The 17,500-nt window shown below is 39.8% G+C and overlaps 1 protein-coding gene across 3 annotated transcripts in view; it reads left to right on the top strand.

Moving 5' to 3' along the window:
* The window catches only part of LOC135219533 (bcl-2-related ovarian killer protein-like), a 293,728-nt gene that overhangs the window by 40,748 nt on the left and 235,480 nt on the right, over positions 1–17,500 (top strand). The window lies entirely within an intron of this gene.

The raw sequence follows: 17,500 nt of genomic DNA, 5'->3' as shown, positions 1-17,500 counted from the left end.
TAGAAACGGAGGATTTATTGTCGGAGCCACCCGCAATAAAATCACGTCATTGACGCCGATGTAAGGGAAGACAAAAAGAAAAATAGAAATACTATTAAGAGGTCAGTGATGAACGACCACTTAAACTGCTCAAGTGGAAATAAGAGATAATTATGACGCTGTTGGCTCCACCAGAGTGCTTTCATGAAAGACTAAGATTGCTGTCGGCATTAATGAGACGACTTGTACGTCCTATTTAGTGTCGTATGATTCACGCTCAGGAATTCGGCTTTTTGTGTTTGTGTGACCGCTAACACACGCAGAGAGAGAGAGAGAGAGAGAGAGAAATTGATTGTCCTCTATGACGCTATATCACGACGTTGTAGAATCCTACATCTTTTTTTTTTCAAATGTGGCAATTAGGAGGTGGGGGATAGTTAATTTGGAGTTTTATTTTATTTTTAATGAATCTTGGAAGCTTTTAATGCTGAAGGGCTAAGTGTATTAAATGGAGAGAGAGAGAGAGAGAGAGGAACTTTTAGTAGAGGGGGCATCGCTTATTAGCAGCATCAGACGGTTTGGGTCTTTTAACTTATTCTATGGGAAATTACACAGAATTGTAGGGTTAGCTGAACAGACAAAATAATGTCATATTAGTTACTGTAATTGCATTAAACTTCGGCCGCGCGCGCGCGCACACACTCACTCACGAACGCATATAAGTATATATAATATCTATCTATCTATCTATCTATCTATCTATATATATATATATATATATATATATATATATATATACATATATATATATATATATATATATATATATATACTATATATATATATATATTTATATATATAATAGCAATCATATATCAAGGTGTATGTTGTTTACAAAGCTCCTGGTAGTTGACTCTTTCAAGGCTTTTCTCACCTCAGCGAAATAGGGAAAGTGGAGGAGGCGGTGGTGAGTAATATTTTAACAATTCTTTAGGAATATAGTTACAAGAGATGGTTGACTCTTTACATTGAAACCCAAACTTGGTTGTCTGAGAGTGTAGAAAAGGGAAAAGCCTCACTAAAAGATATACGCGAATTAATGTAACTGTAGTGATTGTAATCGGGCGATAGTTACGGGGGGGTCATCAGCATCTTTTAGTTTGAGAACTGTCAAATTGCTCTGAAGAACTTCCTCTCTGTACCGTCTTTCTTCCTCCACACCCTTCACATCACTTCCATATCAATACTACCATTGGAATATTCCAAGTCCATGGGTGCCACCAAAATAGCTTTTTCCCTTGACTTTTGAACTTTTCCCCTTTGTCTACCGAGAGCCACCTGATTCGCTGAACAGCAGCACCAATATGCAGTAAAAGTGCCTCGCTGTCCAACTTCCCAGTTGCAGAGGTCCTTTATTCCTCACACCGTTGGACTGTGGATCAGCCTCCCAAAGGAAGTCGTGCAATTGCAACTTAAGAAGTTCAAGCGAAGTTGCATTACATTACTACCCTAATACTATTCTTCTTGCATTTTAATGTTTTTATCTCTTTGTTAGTTTTTTCCTTTTTAAAACGTGGGATATCTTCTCGTCTTACTTCTTCCTAATAAACACAATATTCTTTGGAAGCTTGAATTTCAAGTCCGTAGCCCCTGTGGGATTGTTCGACGTGAATAGTTTCATCTTCTGGATAATTAATAATAATAATAATAATAATAATAATAATAATAATAATAAACACTTTATCTACAGACCCTCTTCCATGTCTAAACCCAAATTGCTCATCCCGCGTCAATTCCTCCGTCATCAGTCCTACTTTTAGCAAAGTGACCATACAATTTCTTGCGTGTACTAGTGTATGTCCCTATAATTTGCATATTTTCCCCGAACACTTTAAGCCCCACATAAAGCTCGAAAGAGGGAGAGTACCCAGAGATCATGTGGCTGCTGCTTTCAGGGAGTTATTACCAAATATTTCCATTGGGACACCGGAATAGAGACTAAGGAGGTGGTGGGACAAGTGGAGATGGTATATTCTAGCCGTGTCATATGACACCAACTAAAAACGAAAACATTCGGTTATTTTAGGTTTTGGCTGAGTAAGACGCTCTTGGAACTGTGCAGATGTGTTCACTCTGGTTTTTAATGAAGTTGCGGGTCTTTAGGCAGGTGGGTGGGAGGGGGAGGAGGGAGGGAAGACCTACCGTACCCCTATTGAATGACATTATGTCGTGTTTGTTTTGACTCGGGACCGTCAAGTTGTAGATGCACTCGAAGGATAGTTATTGGAGTCGCCGTTTGTTTTTTGTTTTTTTTTTGTTTTTTTTTTTTTTCTTTCTTTTTTTTTTATTATTAATGGACTCGTATCGTCTTCTATTGAAGTTGGCGGAGAAAATAAACGGAACTGATTCCCCATCATTCACTATTTTTAACTGCCTAATGAGAGCTGAACTATTTTAGTGGAAAATTCCAAAACTTGACATAGTTGCCGAGCGTACCCGTACCATCAACCACGACAGCCAAGTCTAAACAATTTTTGCAGTTATTTCGTGCTCCCCGTAGGGGGGCTAGTGCCATCAGTGCACCTCCTTCGGTGCAATGTAGGCATTACTTGAGGTTCTTTGCGGCGTCCCTTCGACCCTAAGCTGCAACTACTTTCAATCTTTAACTGTACCTCCGATCATATTCTCTTTCTTCCATCCTGCTGTCCACCCTCTCTAACAATTCTGCTTTGAGGTTGTCTTCCTATTACACCTTTCAAACCTTTCACTGCTTTTACTGTCAAATTTCCGTTTCAGCGCTGAATGGCTTTAGTTGTCCCGTGCTTGGCATAATGCCAAATATGTAAATATATAAATAAAAAAATGTTACTTCGTGCTTCAAGTGCACATTATGCTCATTACTTGCTTATAGATTCACTGCTTCCCCCCCCCCCCCCCCCCCCCCCCCCCCCAGGTGTTCATCAGTACGAGTAACAATTTATGTAAAGGCAGAAATGATAATTTGCCAAGGCCCTTTTGCTTCAAAAGAAAACAAGTGTCGCTATGATGAATTACATCCATGATATGTGCAGCCATATATTGTTCCCATACCGTCAAAAAGTAGGGTCATATTCTCTGCCGCAGCAGTGGCTGATATAGTAAGTAGCAATAAACTACATATCACTGCAAAGGCTATTTACAAGATTCACTTGCTCGCGCGCGAGCACTCGTTATACTATATATATATATATATATATATATATATTATATATAATATATGTATATATATGTGTGTGTGTGTGTGTGTGTATATATATATATATTATATTATATATATATATATTTTATATATATATAATTTGTGTGTGTGTGTGTGTGCGTGTGTGTATGTATGTATGTATAATATGATTATATATAAACATTTATATATTAATGTTTTACTCATTCAAAATATTTTTAGCGTAATCTTGAGAATTTTTTTGTCGTTAGCTAACTTCAACTCGCCATTTTGACCAGTTTTTTTAAAAATATTTTTATTATACCGTGATAAATTTACATCATTTGAGTATCTTAGCACGATAAATATCTTCGTATAAACCATTCGGAGAAAAATTATGGCCAAATGTAGTGTGCGGGAGTGAGGGACACTGCTGTGAGGGAGTCAGCAAGGAACTACATAGAGACACCTATGTAATTTATGCATTTAACAAAACCGATTGAACGTCCAATTAAATCGTCTTTTATAGCCGGAGGAAAAGAGGCGTGGCCTCATGTTGAAAGAAGGCACAGCCTAGTCTCTTCAAAGCGCAATAGATCTAGCAACCATAAATATGTAGACGGTCTAGAGAGGTGATGCTCCAGAGGTGACGGCTGCTCTCTTGGTTAAACGAGACATGTTTTTCTGGCGATTGTGTATTCAGCGCTTATTTTTGGTAAAAAAAAATGTTAGCCCAAGGAGGCGCTTGGGCTATTTTCATCTCGCAGATAATAACTCCTTAAATTCAATAGTATCAGACTTCCTTTAGTAATTCTGTATTGATGTGATCTCCGGTCGTCTTTGCCCGGCTGTGACGAAGCAACATTTTTTCCTTTTTTTTCCGGTCTCGGCGACTGCATCTAAATGAGTTCTTGAATGAAAGGTTTCTAATTCAAAATGATATTGAGAGAAAGCTTGTCTAGTGTTTGATTTGGGACTTTGAAATATGCCCATATTACTTGATAAATATTGTTTAATCTCCATTGTTGTTTGTTTCTATCTTGCTTTTTTTGCTTGTTGTTTTGCATTTAGTCCACTTCGATGAGTGTAACTTTTCTTTGTGTCTTAAATTGAAATCATTTTCGTGTTGATGTATAATTTCGTAACTGTTCTAAGCAATACTTTTGCATATTAAATGTTGGTTTTTATGGAAAATGTTCGTTTGTAATCCTTGTATTTTAACCACGTTAAAGGGCCCTTCCAGAGCCATGGAAGAAGCTCACATAAACCCCCATAGTTCTTGCCAGAAAGAGTTTCCCGTCGTTGCATTGCCGGAACTCCCAAGAGAGAGAGAGAGAGAGAGAGAGAGAGAGAGGAATACGATGCTTGTAAGAGCATATAACATTATTCAGATGAGGTCGTAAAAGTTCCTCACAAGAGCAAGCGTGACGTTTTATGATCTTGACCTGGGCTCGGATTTAGCATCTGTAACTGTTCCGCCTCACCGTGGATCTTTCTCGCCTCTTGTTTCCCTGCAAAAGCAGCCCATAAATATTTCCATCTCTGGAGGAGGAAAGATGGTTTTTGTGCTTGGCTTCGCCTCGCTGGGATGAGGATGACCTCGTCAAGGCTCTCCCGTTTTGATTGTGTACATTTTGACGGAGCAGCCACCGCTCACTTCTGGTGTGTGTATGTGTGTGTGTGTTAGTGTGTGTGTGTGCTCGCTTGCGTGAATGTTTTTGCTCATAACCTTATAGGTGCGATCGACAACTGTCGACAGACAATAGGTTTTTAAAAAAGTTCATGGACCATCAGAGGTGGGTGTACTTGATAATCGGGAGCACACCCAATAGTCGTTCCTTGCCCGGTTAGATGCGAACTGGGCGGCACGAGAGAGAGAGAGAGAGAGAGAATATACTTGGATATGTATGTCTGCATGTTTATTTGCGGTAAGTGTATATGTACTGATGTCTGACTATTTGTTTACAGGGGGCGTGTTTTTGTGTGTTTATGTGCTTGTGTCATTGTGTTTACTTTGTTCAGAACTAGTATTTGTGTATAGTCATCGTATATTCCCCAGAAATCACTTGTACAGGGTCTACAAAGTCAAGAGGGCTAGCGGCTGAGAATGCGCCTCTCAGGTTAATATTAGGTGATTGCGTTGTATCTGTGCAATGACGATGTGCAAGTCCATTTGGGCATGCAGACCCTTTCTATGTACTATGTCTGCTCCGCCAAAAATGACATGTTTTGATCATTGGAAGAACGATGATCTGTGTGGGTGTGTCTAGGCATGTACTTTGTGGCTAAGTGTTGTACTCGTCGATGTATATTTTTCCATCATATCTTTTCGGGAGTTTTTTTTTTCTTTTACAAGTTTTGTGCGTGTTATAAAATATGAAAGTCATAGAGAGATGCAGTTTTTTGTTTTTCTTTCGACTCTCCTTGTATTGTGGTGGAGGGGATTAGATTGTGGCATTTTTATTAGCTTTTTTTTTTGTTTTCTGTGAAAGGAAACTATTGAAATGACTACTTGTCTGTCCGTCCGCACTTTTTCTGTCGCCCTCAGATCTTAAAAACTACTGAGGGTGGAGGACTGCAAATGAGAGTGCTGATCATCCACCCTGCATTCACCAAACTTACCAAATTGCAGCCCTCTAGCCTCAGTCGTTTGTATTTTATTGAAGGTCAAAGTCAGCCATGATCGTGCGTCTGACACGGCTATAGGTGCCAACAACACAGGCCACCACTTGGTCGTGGCGGGAAGTTTCCTGGGCCGTGGCTGAGTTTCATACGCTGTACAGAAAAGTCGATCGCATATTTTATTTTCCTTTTTTATATAGTTAATGACAACCTTTGATTACTTAACGGTCCTCAGTATCAGCCACTTCCGTTCATATAAGTCTCTGTCTATTAAAGGTTTCAGTTCATTGGTTTGAAGTATTAGGTCGGTAGCCCTATTCCCATCCCCCCCCCCCCCCCCCCGCCCCTTGCTCTCGTTCCCACTTCTTCAGCTCTGTAACTATTGGAGATATTAGAGAACCAGTTTTATTATAGATGCCCTTCTTCTCACCTCACGTGAATTAAAGCTGCTTTCGTTGATGGCGGTACTGAACAGTTATGTCTTGCGGGTTGAAACGTCTTGATCAGGAGCATTACCGCCCAACTGCTTCCTTCTGAACGCTCAGAGAGAAGCTGCCGTTTCGTGACGATTAGATAGGAGGTTCAGTTCTGCAGTGCGAGAGGGAAAGGGAGAGAGAGCGCGTGAGATGCGGAGGAGAGGAATCCAGCTCGCTGATCACTCCTGGAGTTAGTTAGTTCTCTGTTCACTCGGGTTGATAGTTTCCTGTCTGTCCCGCGCAGTAGGCGTTGCTCATTATCATGCTACGTTCTAACTCATTATCTATAACTCAGGTACAAATAAAATGATAATGTTACTGATTTTTATGGACTATGACTACTAATACTAATAATAATGATAATGTTGAAATTCCACCAGAGATTGTTCTGATTAAAAATTGTAACTTCTTTCATTCCTTTTGCTGTACCTCCGCTCATAGTATCTTTCTTCCATGTTACTTTCCACCCTCGCCAGGAACTATGAGATCAGCGCTGAAAGATCTCAGAGGACGTATCCTTTGGCCTAAATCGTATAGGACATTGCGATTCCGTATTCATTTGGCCTCGTAGAACAACGAAGTTGAAATGAAAACTGAAACGACACTGAAGTAACGATACCGGCGTGCAAGAAGCTCATTGAAGATATACAGTGAGTTAAGTAGCAATCAACAGTCGCAGTGCATGGCATTCCATGCTTTATAAATCGTAATATTATCAAGCACAGACATTCCTTAAATCATAGTGGCAGGCTGGACACTAAAACGAAATTCGCTGCTGGACAAAAAACAAAGATCACTTCAGTGGATGTCACATCACACCAAATATAATCTCGTAACGTTTGTTCTGAGCGTCTGAGGCTGCATCGTCATCCTCAGGAAATAGAAAAAAAAAAAACTACGTTTCTCAGATAAAACCTTGGAGACACACGTGATTATGTACAGTTTATCTTTACAGCCAGTAGTTTGAGTTTTCTAACTTTTTCCCCTCATCCTCTTAAATACTTGATATTGCAGTCGAGGTTTTCATTTGTGTTTTCCCCATATCGCAGCATGGAGTAGTATACAGATTATCTGCAGAAGACTCAGCCACGGCTGATCCACTGCTGCAACTAGAAGGGTGAAAGGCGCAGAGATTTACGTGGGTTTTCGTTACGTGTTTTTCGAAGCTAGAGCTCAATATCATTCCTAAAATATTTCCATGGGTGAACAGCATACAAACACACACACACACACGCACACACGCACACACACACACACACACACACACACACACACACACACATATATATATATATATATATATATATATATATATATATATATATATATATATATATGTGTGTGTGTGTGTGTGTGTGTGTGTGAATTTTTATCATATCACCGTGATTCATATACATGCATTAAGCTACAGAATGTTCTTTAATATCCAATTCGCTCTACCTCGGATTTAATATATTTCCATACATGTTAACCAAAGGGGAATTTTTTTCAGTTTATGATAATTTCGCCCTCTCTTGGATTCGAACCAGCGCACACAGGAGAATTCAGGACTTCAGTGACATCTTTACCGACTCGGCCAATCGGTAAAGACGTCACTCAGGTCCTGAATTCTCCTCTGTGCGCTGGTTCGAATCCACGAGAGGGCGGAATTATTTTCAACTGAAAAAAAATTCCCCTTCGGTTAACATATGCAAAAATATATTAATTCCCAGGTAGAGCGAATTCGATATTAAAGGACATTTGTTGCTTAATGCGTGTATATACATACACACGCGCCCGGTTGCCTAGACATGAATAAATCTTGTTTTACTTTATTAGTTTTGTTGTGGGGCTAGTATCGATTATTAAATTTGGTTGTTCTCGTTCCAGTATGCAACAGGGTGGTAAAAAGTTGTTGTTCTTGTGGGAAGACAACCGGCTAAACTTCAGTGCTCATGTAAGGCTGACTGCCAATACTTGTGTAAATGAGTTGTTTGTGTCTTGAGCGTTGACGCCCTATAAAATTGCTCAGTAATGCATGTATACATGCATATACAATGCACACCTCTTTACCGCCCTATCATTCGAAGGAATAAAAGCAGAGAAGAAGAAAGAATGACAAAAGCTCTGTTATTATCCATGATTGCTCTGTATTTACTCCAATTTCGTGCGGTCTTACACCATCTGCCTGGCAATTTGGAAAGTATGCGGCCTGCATTTTCCCCTTACGGTTGCAAACAAATTATGCTGATTTATATGGCGTCAACCGCAGGGATCAAGATCAAGCGCCTTCCCTCATAACGTAGATTTATGAACTTTGGATGCGATGAAGCTGCAACTCCTGCGGTTGAGCCTCGGGAAATATCACGGGCTCAGATTGCCTCTTCTTCTTCTTCTTCCCTTTAAAGGTATCGGATTCATTCTTGGTAATGTGTTTTTGGGAGTTCATTTTTTCCCCACCCCTTCACACCTGTTAATATCACTGTTTGCATACGCACGTACACGTGTCCGGGTGGACAGACTTCCCTGGTATCGTTATTTGGTCTTATTTGGTCATAATTTATGACATACATGGCCTTGCAGCTGTACGTGTGTGTGTGTGTGTGTGTGTGCGGAATGTTCTAAAGAGTCAGAAATGGGCGTGAGTAGTTCATAGCTAGAAAGTCTGTCTCAGCTTTGTTTTTTCTCTCTGTTCGTTTCAGTATTTGCTTCCCGTGATTCTAGTGTTACTTTCTATGACCTGTTTTAGTTTGAGAGGAGAGTTGATCGTTACCTAAGGCGTCCAGAAACACTGATATTTTTCTCCTAAATCTTTGTTAGTTTTCTGTAAAAGAAAATGATTGAGATGGCTATTTGCCTGTCCGGTCGCACTATTTGTGTCCGCCTTCAGACCATAAAAACTACTGAGGCTAGAGGGCTGCAAATTGGTGTGTTGCTCATCCACCCTCCAGTCATCAAGCACCAAATTGTAGCCCTCTAGCCTCAGAAGTTTTTATTATATTTGTAGTTAAATTTATGCGTGTTCGTGCGTCTGGAACGGCTATAGTTGCCAACAACACAGATCATCACCTAACCGTATCTGAAAATTTCATGGGTCGCGGCTGAAAGTTTTATGTGCCGTGGCTGAGAGTTTCAAACTACATTACACGCTGTACAGAAAACTCGACTGCTCCGAAGAAACTTCAGCGAAGTTTTTCACTTCTTGTGGAATTGCTCTGTATTGACTTGTATGATTTTAGTTTGAAACGGACCCTCAGACTTAAATGAGAGAAATCTGGCGAGAAAGCAAATGGAATTCTCATTAATATTGGAGTAGGAAAGACTTCTCTTGGATTTACACCCAGATCGAGACCTTTGCCAAAATGGAAGAAGTTATTTGGTCCAAAACCCACCCACCCACCTCTGTAAATTGTCATTGAAATCTGTCAGCGATTTTCTGTTAAGAAAAGTGTCTCAAAAACGTATTTTTAATGGGAGATGTTAATCCTTCCAAATTCGAAGCGATAAGCTGTTGGTTTAAATCGATGACGCTCTCCTGAGGTTCTTAAGCAAAGAAAAAAAAGGAGACAAAAGATTCATCGATAACCACCGAAAGTTAGTTATCTGGAAGTTGTTGTCCAGTGAGTGATTTTGTCAAGTTCTTCGGTTTTTACAAACACTGACATCAACCAGAAAGAACAAAAACATGCCACCCTGACGGAGGTTGAAAGAATACTAATCATTGTTTTGTCACCTACTGCTTTCAGGCAGATTGATCGAATTCAACGCCCTCTGCGGAAAAAAAAAGAGCCTCGACATTTTCTTTTTATTCGGTTTCCAGCGTAACATTCATTCCAACAATGAAGGCTGACGTCATTACACGGGGAAGCCATGCGGTAAATGTCCGATTTTGCTCCGGAGAGAAAGCACAGCTCGTGGAATGCGGCCCGCGACAGTTTTGCGACATTGCGAGGGCACTTGGAATCTCCGCTGATTTCGGGTGGCCAAATGGAAAACATTTGAGTCGAATGATTCGCGAACTGGAGTCGCTCGGCCTGCGAGAACCCGTTTTCCTCCGGAATATATTCCTTTCGGTGCTCGTCAATTTTTTAGAGCGGAAATTTCTTCGAGATAAGTTTACCTGCATTTGCATACCTTTGTATATTTGGATGCGGGAATCGAAGTTTGTTGTTACTACTACTACTACTACTACTACTACTACTACTACTGCTACTACTATTTTTGTTATTGTAGTATTGTAGTTTTTAATATTGTCTAAATATATTAATGATTTTTATATTCCTATAGATATACCAAATTGATTATGTCCAAATTTCTTTGTTGTTGCTGAGCTTCGCTTGAATATTGTTTCTCAGACCATCGGTTCTCTTTAAAAGGAGGCTCCCTTTAGATAGAAGAATGCGCACCAACCCCCAGGAAATCGCAGATAATCTCGAATTCTGTTGAATGTTCCTCAATGCCCCTCGCTTCTCCCGAATGTGGGCGCATCGCTTCTTCTTTCTTCATGAGGCTTTCAGACTGCATTACCTACTGCCGGATCTCCATGAAAGAGCTGGAAATTCGCATTCAACCGGACAAAATAACTCGACCTGAGGGTAGAAAAAGCGGTCGCCATGAAGTATTTATGTGGGTATAAACATTGTGAATTTATGATGGCATCTGTATCAGTGTGTTTATGGAGTGTGATAAGTATAAACAACTTTTTACCAGAAATTTGATCTTGTCTTAAAAGCTATTCAGTATTGAAGTGCTATAAGCTTTTTACATTATTTACTAGTTTACTTTCCATTTTTATTTATGTTCATGTTCAGTGTCTTCATTGCATATTTATTGTATATAATTTCATTTCAAATTGTCCGATCGAACTGTTTTTATTCCACCACTACAAAAGAAGTTGAGACTCTGTGCTTGTCAGTCATGATTCGAGATGAGACTCGCGTGAGAGGCAACACTTGGTGCTGCTATTTACCCCTGGAAAAGACGGAACTCGTATGGTCTGGAATATCCAGCGAATTGCGTGTAACAGTCTTGGCGACTTCATGGTTTCATTCTGGAAGTTACTACCCGTAGGGGGCTAGTGCTGTCAGTGGACCTCATGCGGTGACACTGTAGGCGTTACTTAAGGTTTTTTGCATCGTGCATTCGACCCCTAACTCCAACCACTTTCGTTCCTTTTACTGTACCTCCTTTCATATTCTCTTTCTTCATCTTACTTTAAGCCCTTTCATAACACTTGATTCATAGTGAAACTGCGAGGCTTTCCTCCTGTACACCTTTCAAACCTTTTACTGTCAGTTTCCATTTCAGCACTGATGACCTCATAGATCGCAGTGCATGGCCTTTGACCTAAAATCTATATTCAGCTCGACTCCATCTTACTTTCCACGCTCTCTTAACACTTGATTCATAGTACAACTGCGAGGTTTTCCTGCTGTTTCACCTTTCAAACTGTTTCACTGTCAATTTCCATTTCAGCGTTGAATAACCTCAAAGATCCCATCGCTTGTCATTTGGCCTAAATTCTTTATTCGGTTTTATTCTAGAAGTTAGTGAGCTAGAGAAACAACAATCCCAGGGTCAGGTTTGCACTGAAATATTGTTTCGATGTGGTTTTTCATTTCCGTTTTCGTCGATTTATGACGTGTAATGGTAGAGGGAGAGGTGGTCTGGTTTGCTGGTCATGCTTCGACCAATTTAATTCTGATCATGAGTGAGGATTACGTTTTCTCTTTGGTTCACACTTATGGCCTCTGTCACCTGACTTATGAACGGCACCTGACTCGTTGTTCTGGTCTCCTCTGGAAGCATTTTGGTCCCAGAAGTAGTTGTGTTGGTTGTAGTTTGGCTTTTTTACGCTCTGGTAACCACCCGGAAATAAGCAGGTTGTTATTTGGTCTTCCCTAGTGAATTTATTATTATGATATCTTTCTTAATCCATGAAAGACTGAGTTATATTACCGGAAGTATGTTGTATTTTATATTCTGGTTTATCGTTATGGTAGGTAGATTTATAGTCAATATTTTCAGTAAAATGAACATTTAATTTTGTGTCTGAAAAAAAAAATATATATATATATATATATATATATATATATATATATATATATATATATATATTATATATATATATATATATATATATATATATATATATATGTGTAATCTGTGTGTGTGTGTGTGTGTGTGTATGTGTGTGTGTGTGTGTGTGTGTAAAATGAAAGACAAGGGGTGGAGATTTGATTGATTATAGGTTATCTGGTGTCACGCTACCATTTTGGAAACTGGAGAGGAGAAAAGGAGGCTGCAATTCGCTATTATTTTGTTCCTTTGTACAAAAAACAACGAGAAAACACTGTTTAAGGTCACTCCTCCCTTGTGGCACAGTAGGTCGCATTAATGTTGTTAGTACGCGTTTATTGACTTTTTATTTTCGTCGTCTGAAATCTGTGTATTTCCCATCCCACTTCACCGCCTGTCTGTTGAACTTTGGGCAGTTGATTAATTGGCTCATTTATCTTCGCCTTTTACTGTTCAAAGTATGCAATAAGAGAGAGAGAGAGAGAGAGAGAGAGAGAGAGAGAGAGAGAGAGAGAGAGAGAGAGTATAAAATTGTTGAGCGAATTGTTATCATGAATGAACTGATCAAATTAAAGAGAAAAACTGCTTAACAAATTCTATAATATTTTCATCCTTGTTACTATCGTGTAAGTTTTGCTTTGATAAAAAAAATCATAGCCAATAACAACAACGTTAATTAAGAACAGTGATTATAATGGTAATTATTTACCTTTTGACATTATATTCTGCCATGTCTGTTGCGCCTGCGCAAAGCGCACAAATGCTACCAGAGGAGATGAATCACGCTCCTGCTTGGTATGCAAGTTGGCATTTGTGCTGCGCTTCGATAAACAGTCGCATGCTTTGCATGCAACGGCAACGATAGTGGATTAACCGGACTGTAATATTGATGAGAGTTTCATGAAAATGCTTTGATTTTTCTTTAAAGGAACCGATGCTAGAAAGGGCAAGGAGTAAAAAAGTAGGAAAGTCGGGTGTCTCTGGGAATTCTGGCCTCATTCACAACAAGAAGTATTTTTGATGAACTTCAGCCGAAAGGAGTTATCGATGCCATTGAACCTGTTGCACATTCATGAGAAGCAAATCAAAGAGGCCGTCAGTCTCCTACCCAAGTTTCCAAAGATTAAGATGACAAAAAAAATAATAATAATAAAAAGAGGAACAAGCGAAAAGATTTAGAGTGATGTGAGGATGATGATAAATACGCAAATAAAGAGAGAAATAAAGATAAAATATGTGCTTAAGCATTTGTTACGAAAGATAAAACGGTAGGGAAGCGGTACTTGTCACTTTACTCTATGATGTGCGTCCTCTTGAAAACTTTTTAATAAAAAGCCCTGACCAGGCGTCAGCGCGAGCTGTCCCGCAACTTTCGATAGAAGACTGATAAGAAGAAACTGCTCCTGGGCTGTGCACACGGCACCTCCCCTGAGAATGGGCACTGACGCTTGAGAACTGTAGCTGACTCTCATTCATTCAGCCGCCATTAAGAAATTGATAATGACCACTGAAACTACAACTTCGAGTCATTTTGTATCGAAGATGAAGAACCTTGGAGGTAGCAGACATCCAAACAAGTGTTTTGGTACTTTTGGGTAAAATGAATATCAATTTTTCTGCGCGCAAATTCATATAAATTTTGATGAACGCAACACCTCATGAATTTCCAGCAGCGTTATTTCTTGTGAAATATCCTGCGAGACACCAGACCTGACCTCACTAACAACGCAGCAACATCCCTGTGGCGCCTCCTGTCACAAATGCAACTGAGCCAGACCAAGTTCGTGTCCTCTGAACTTCAAGTTACGGCGTTTATTTTTGGTCGTTTATTTTTGGTCGTTTATTTTTGGAAGGGTCTCACAACTGCCATAGTGCTTCCGATTTGCGAGTGGCAGTAAAGAAGTGTTAAGATTTGAAACAAATATGTATATAAACTACATCATGTTTTTGGCAACATTCAAAAATGCGTGAAGGATGATGCAGCTGTTCTTCAATTTTGTTTACACTCGGCACGTGTACGATCATTTAGAACAGACAGTGTTGCATGATTTCCGATCAATTAGTGAAATAAGAAAACAAGTAAAGAAATTCGCCGAAGTTCTGAGGGTGGACAGACAAAGCCGTCACAATAGTTTTCTTTTATAGAAAACTCAAAATGGAAAAGCACCCGAGATAATGAGCACTCTAACCGTCTAGGTTGCCGATGATCTATTTAAAACAACAAGAAATCAGAGCTTTTTGCGTCTGGTGATAGAAATTCATTTCTTGATATGGTTCGGATCCAACAATAAGCTGCAGGGGCCCGTTGCTAAGTAGCCTATTGGTTTCTAGCCACGTAAAAATATCTACCGTAATCCTTTAGGCCAACCCTAGGAGAGCTGTTAATCAGCTCAGTGGTCTGGTCAAACTAAGATGTACTTAAAATTTTGTTGTTTGGGGGTGGGGCGGCGATTGGAGATCAGATTGGTGAGACATGGCTCCATTTTAGCAAGAAACAGGAGGGTGGACTTCATCAATGACCTGTGAAATGTGAAGTACCTCTATTTTGCCCTTAAGTGGCGGTTATTTCTTCTTTGGTTTCCCAAATATCATTGTGAAATGGACTCGGTAAACCTGTTAACTGTATTTGCTTCAAAAATGTCGTACTTGACCTGGGATCAGTTGCAGAGAGGTATGTTGAGATTAATGTCATAGTCTGCCTTATTGCATGAATTGTCAAAACAAGGATAAAAGATTTTCTCAAGCTACAAGCGATCTGTTGTGTAATAAATTCAGTTTCCAGATGGAACGAGAGTCTATAATTTGAGACTCTATTTTCTGTTGTGTTCCAGATGGGACAAGGTTTTAGTCACACAGTTTTCCATTTGTACTCTGAGAAGCCTATACTAATTGATCGAGGTGTTCGTCGGTACAGCATGACTTTCTTTACAGCTTAATCTGTTGCCGGGGTCGCTGTTTTTATTGAGCTATTCCTAGGTGTTTTTAACACGCTTTGAACGGATCATTGCGTAATTTGTTTGGCAGATGTTTTAAGCACGGGAGCCCTTCGTGACTCCGACCCCACTCTATTTATCCAAATTTGAGAAATGGCTGAAGAGCCAGTGCTTTACTATAGTAGATTCACATCAACCGTGCATTTGATGTCTAGGCCAGTCCCTAACGACGCTCCTGATTGGCTGTTGATAAGCCAATCACAGGGCTGGAAGCTCTGTCTCTCGAGAGAGTTCACATGGGTAGGATCTATGTTCCACCTCTCCTGCAAGACGTATCCATCAGGAGAGGTGGAACATAGATCTACCAATGTGAACTCTCGAGAGAGACTGAGAGTTTCCACCCCTGTGAGTGGCTTATCAACAGCCAATCAGGAGCGTCGTAAGGGACTGGCCTAGACATCAAATGCACGGTCGATGTGAATCTACTATAGACATGGGTATGTAGGTGACTAGATTGTCAATATTCAGTCAAAAGGTGAAGAGGACAAGTGAGCAGAGTTGCGATTTCGATCTGTAACTTCTCAGCCAAGCCAATCTTCAGACGTTGTTCATGATGGATTTGGAATGAGTCCCAAACCCCCATTCTTTTGTGTTTGTACTGGTAAATATTTCCGGTAAGCATATACTTGAACTAAGTAGTAAATGGGCAAGTCATAACGATGCTATGAATAATCCTGTTGCTGTGAATATTGTTCAAATAGTTAATTAAATAAAAACAAATGGGTTGCTAATCATTTTGTTCCAAGGGTATTCAAGGCATTGCTGGTCAATATTTGCCGCTGCTCTCCGTAGGTTGGAAAGTGATTACTGAAGATGGTCTCTTTGAACTGGTTGCTTATTTAATCGGTTTTGGGAAGATGAAGAAATATATTTTAGTATTGTTTATTCTGCTGCGAACGATTGGTAATCAGAATTCCTGTGGGTCTTTTTTTAGAAATGAAGCGTCACTAGGGAATGAAAAAGATGTATTTATATTTGCACTTTTTTATTTCATGGAGGCAAGACATATGATTAATTTGAAATGTACAATAAGGACTTCTATAAACACGAATAATCACAAACACACACACACGCGCGCACTCACACATACACACGCGCGTGTGTGATGTATGATGAAAAAACATGGAACCCTTATTTGAAAAGGAGATAGTTATATTTATATTCAGTTGTTTTTAATATTGTATAAACGGGGAAGGCTCTCATTTGTACCATTTGCGAAAAAACTTAAATATTTAACTGGGCTTCTCACCCATTATGCATCATAGATGTTGGTACATACCATCATGATACGGTAGACAAAACAAAGGGCGGGGGAGGGGGGGCGGGGGTTAGTGCGCTTCTATATAAAAAAAAAAAAAAAAAGTCTGATTTTTCATTCTTATGAGAAATTCCACTGATTATATTTCACTGCAGACCGTGCATTTATATAGTTCTTTTTAGTTTGTTTTTTGATTCCTGAGAGCTATATAAAGATAAACAAAAATGAGAAAAAATGTGGATATTGCGAGGGACTGCTTCTTGCCTCTCCCTTATGCGATTTGCGACCCTTTCTTTTGTTACTCAGAATTCATCTGGAGAAGTCATCAAGTATCCTCATATGCAGTATACAACAAACATCGTAGATGCTCAGCATTCTTAATATGGAGAGAGAGAGAGAGAGAGAGAGAGAGAGAGAGAGAGAGAGAGAGAGAGAGAGAGAGAGAGAGAGAGAGAGAGAGAGAAGAGAGTTTTAGGAACTTTGACTAATTTAATTGTTTCTCTGAAATGACTAGCAATGCGGGTGATAAATTAGAGGTCTGTAGCAATTACACTGACGTTCTCGGTAACCTTTATTGGCATATCCTGGTACGAGGTTCATGTTCATTGGTATAATAATGGATATTTATTGTTCTTGGAGGAGAGGGAAGGGTCGTTTATAAACACCACGATCGCATACACATGGATGCATTTTTTTTTTTGCATATCCGTAGTTAGAAAGTTGTTTTTGTCAGCTTCGTGCTTTGACTGGCCATATCAGGGGTGGACAAACAGATTTTGATGGAACTCGGCAAATATATTGATTATAAGGCCCTCTCCTCGCACGCTGGTAGTGCCATCAGTAGGTACACTGCATGCGGTACGCTGTACGATTACTTTAGGTCCTTAGCAGCCTCCCTTCGGCCCCAAACTGCAACACT

This window comes from Macrobrachium nipponense, chromosome 1 (genome assembly GCF_015104395.2).
Source record: "Macrobrachium nipponense isolate FS-2020 chromosome 1, ASM1510439v2, whole genome shotgun sequence".
In the NCBI taxonomy this organism is placed as follows: domain Eukaryota; kingdom Metazoa; phylum Arthropoda; class Malacostraca; order Decapoda; family Palaemonidae; genus Macrobrachium; species Macrobrachium nipponense.
Note: the sequence above shows the minus strand (reverse complement) of the source record. Positions and strands in the feature narration are given on the sequence as shown.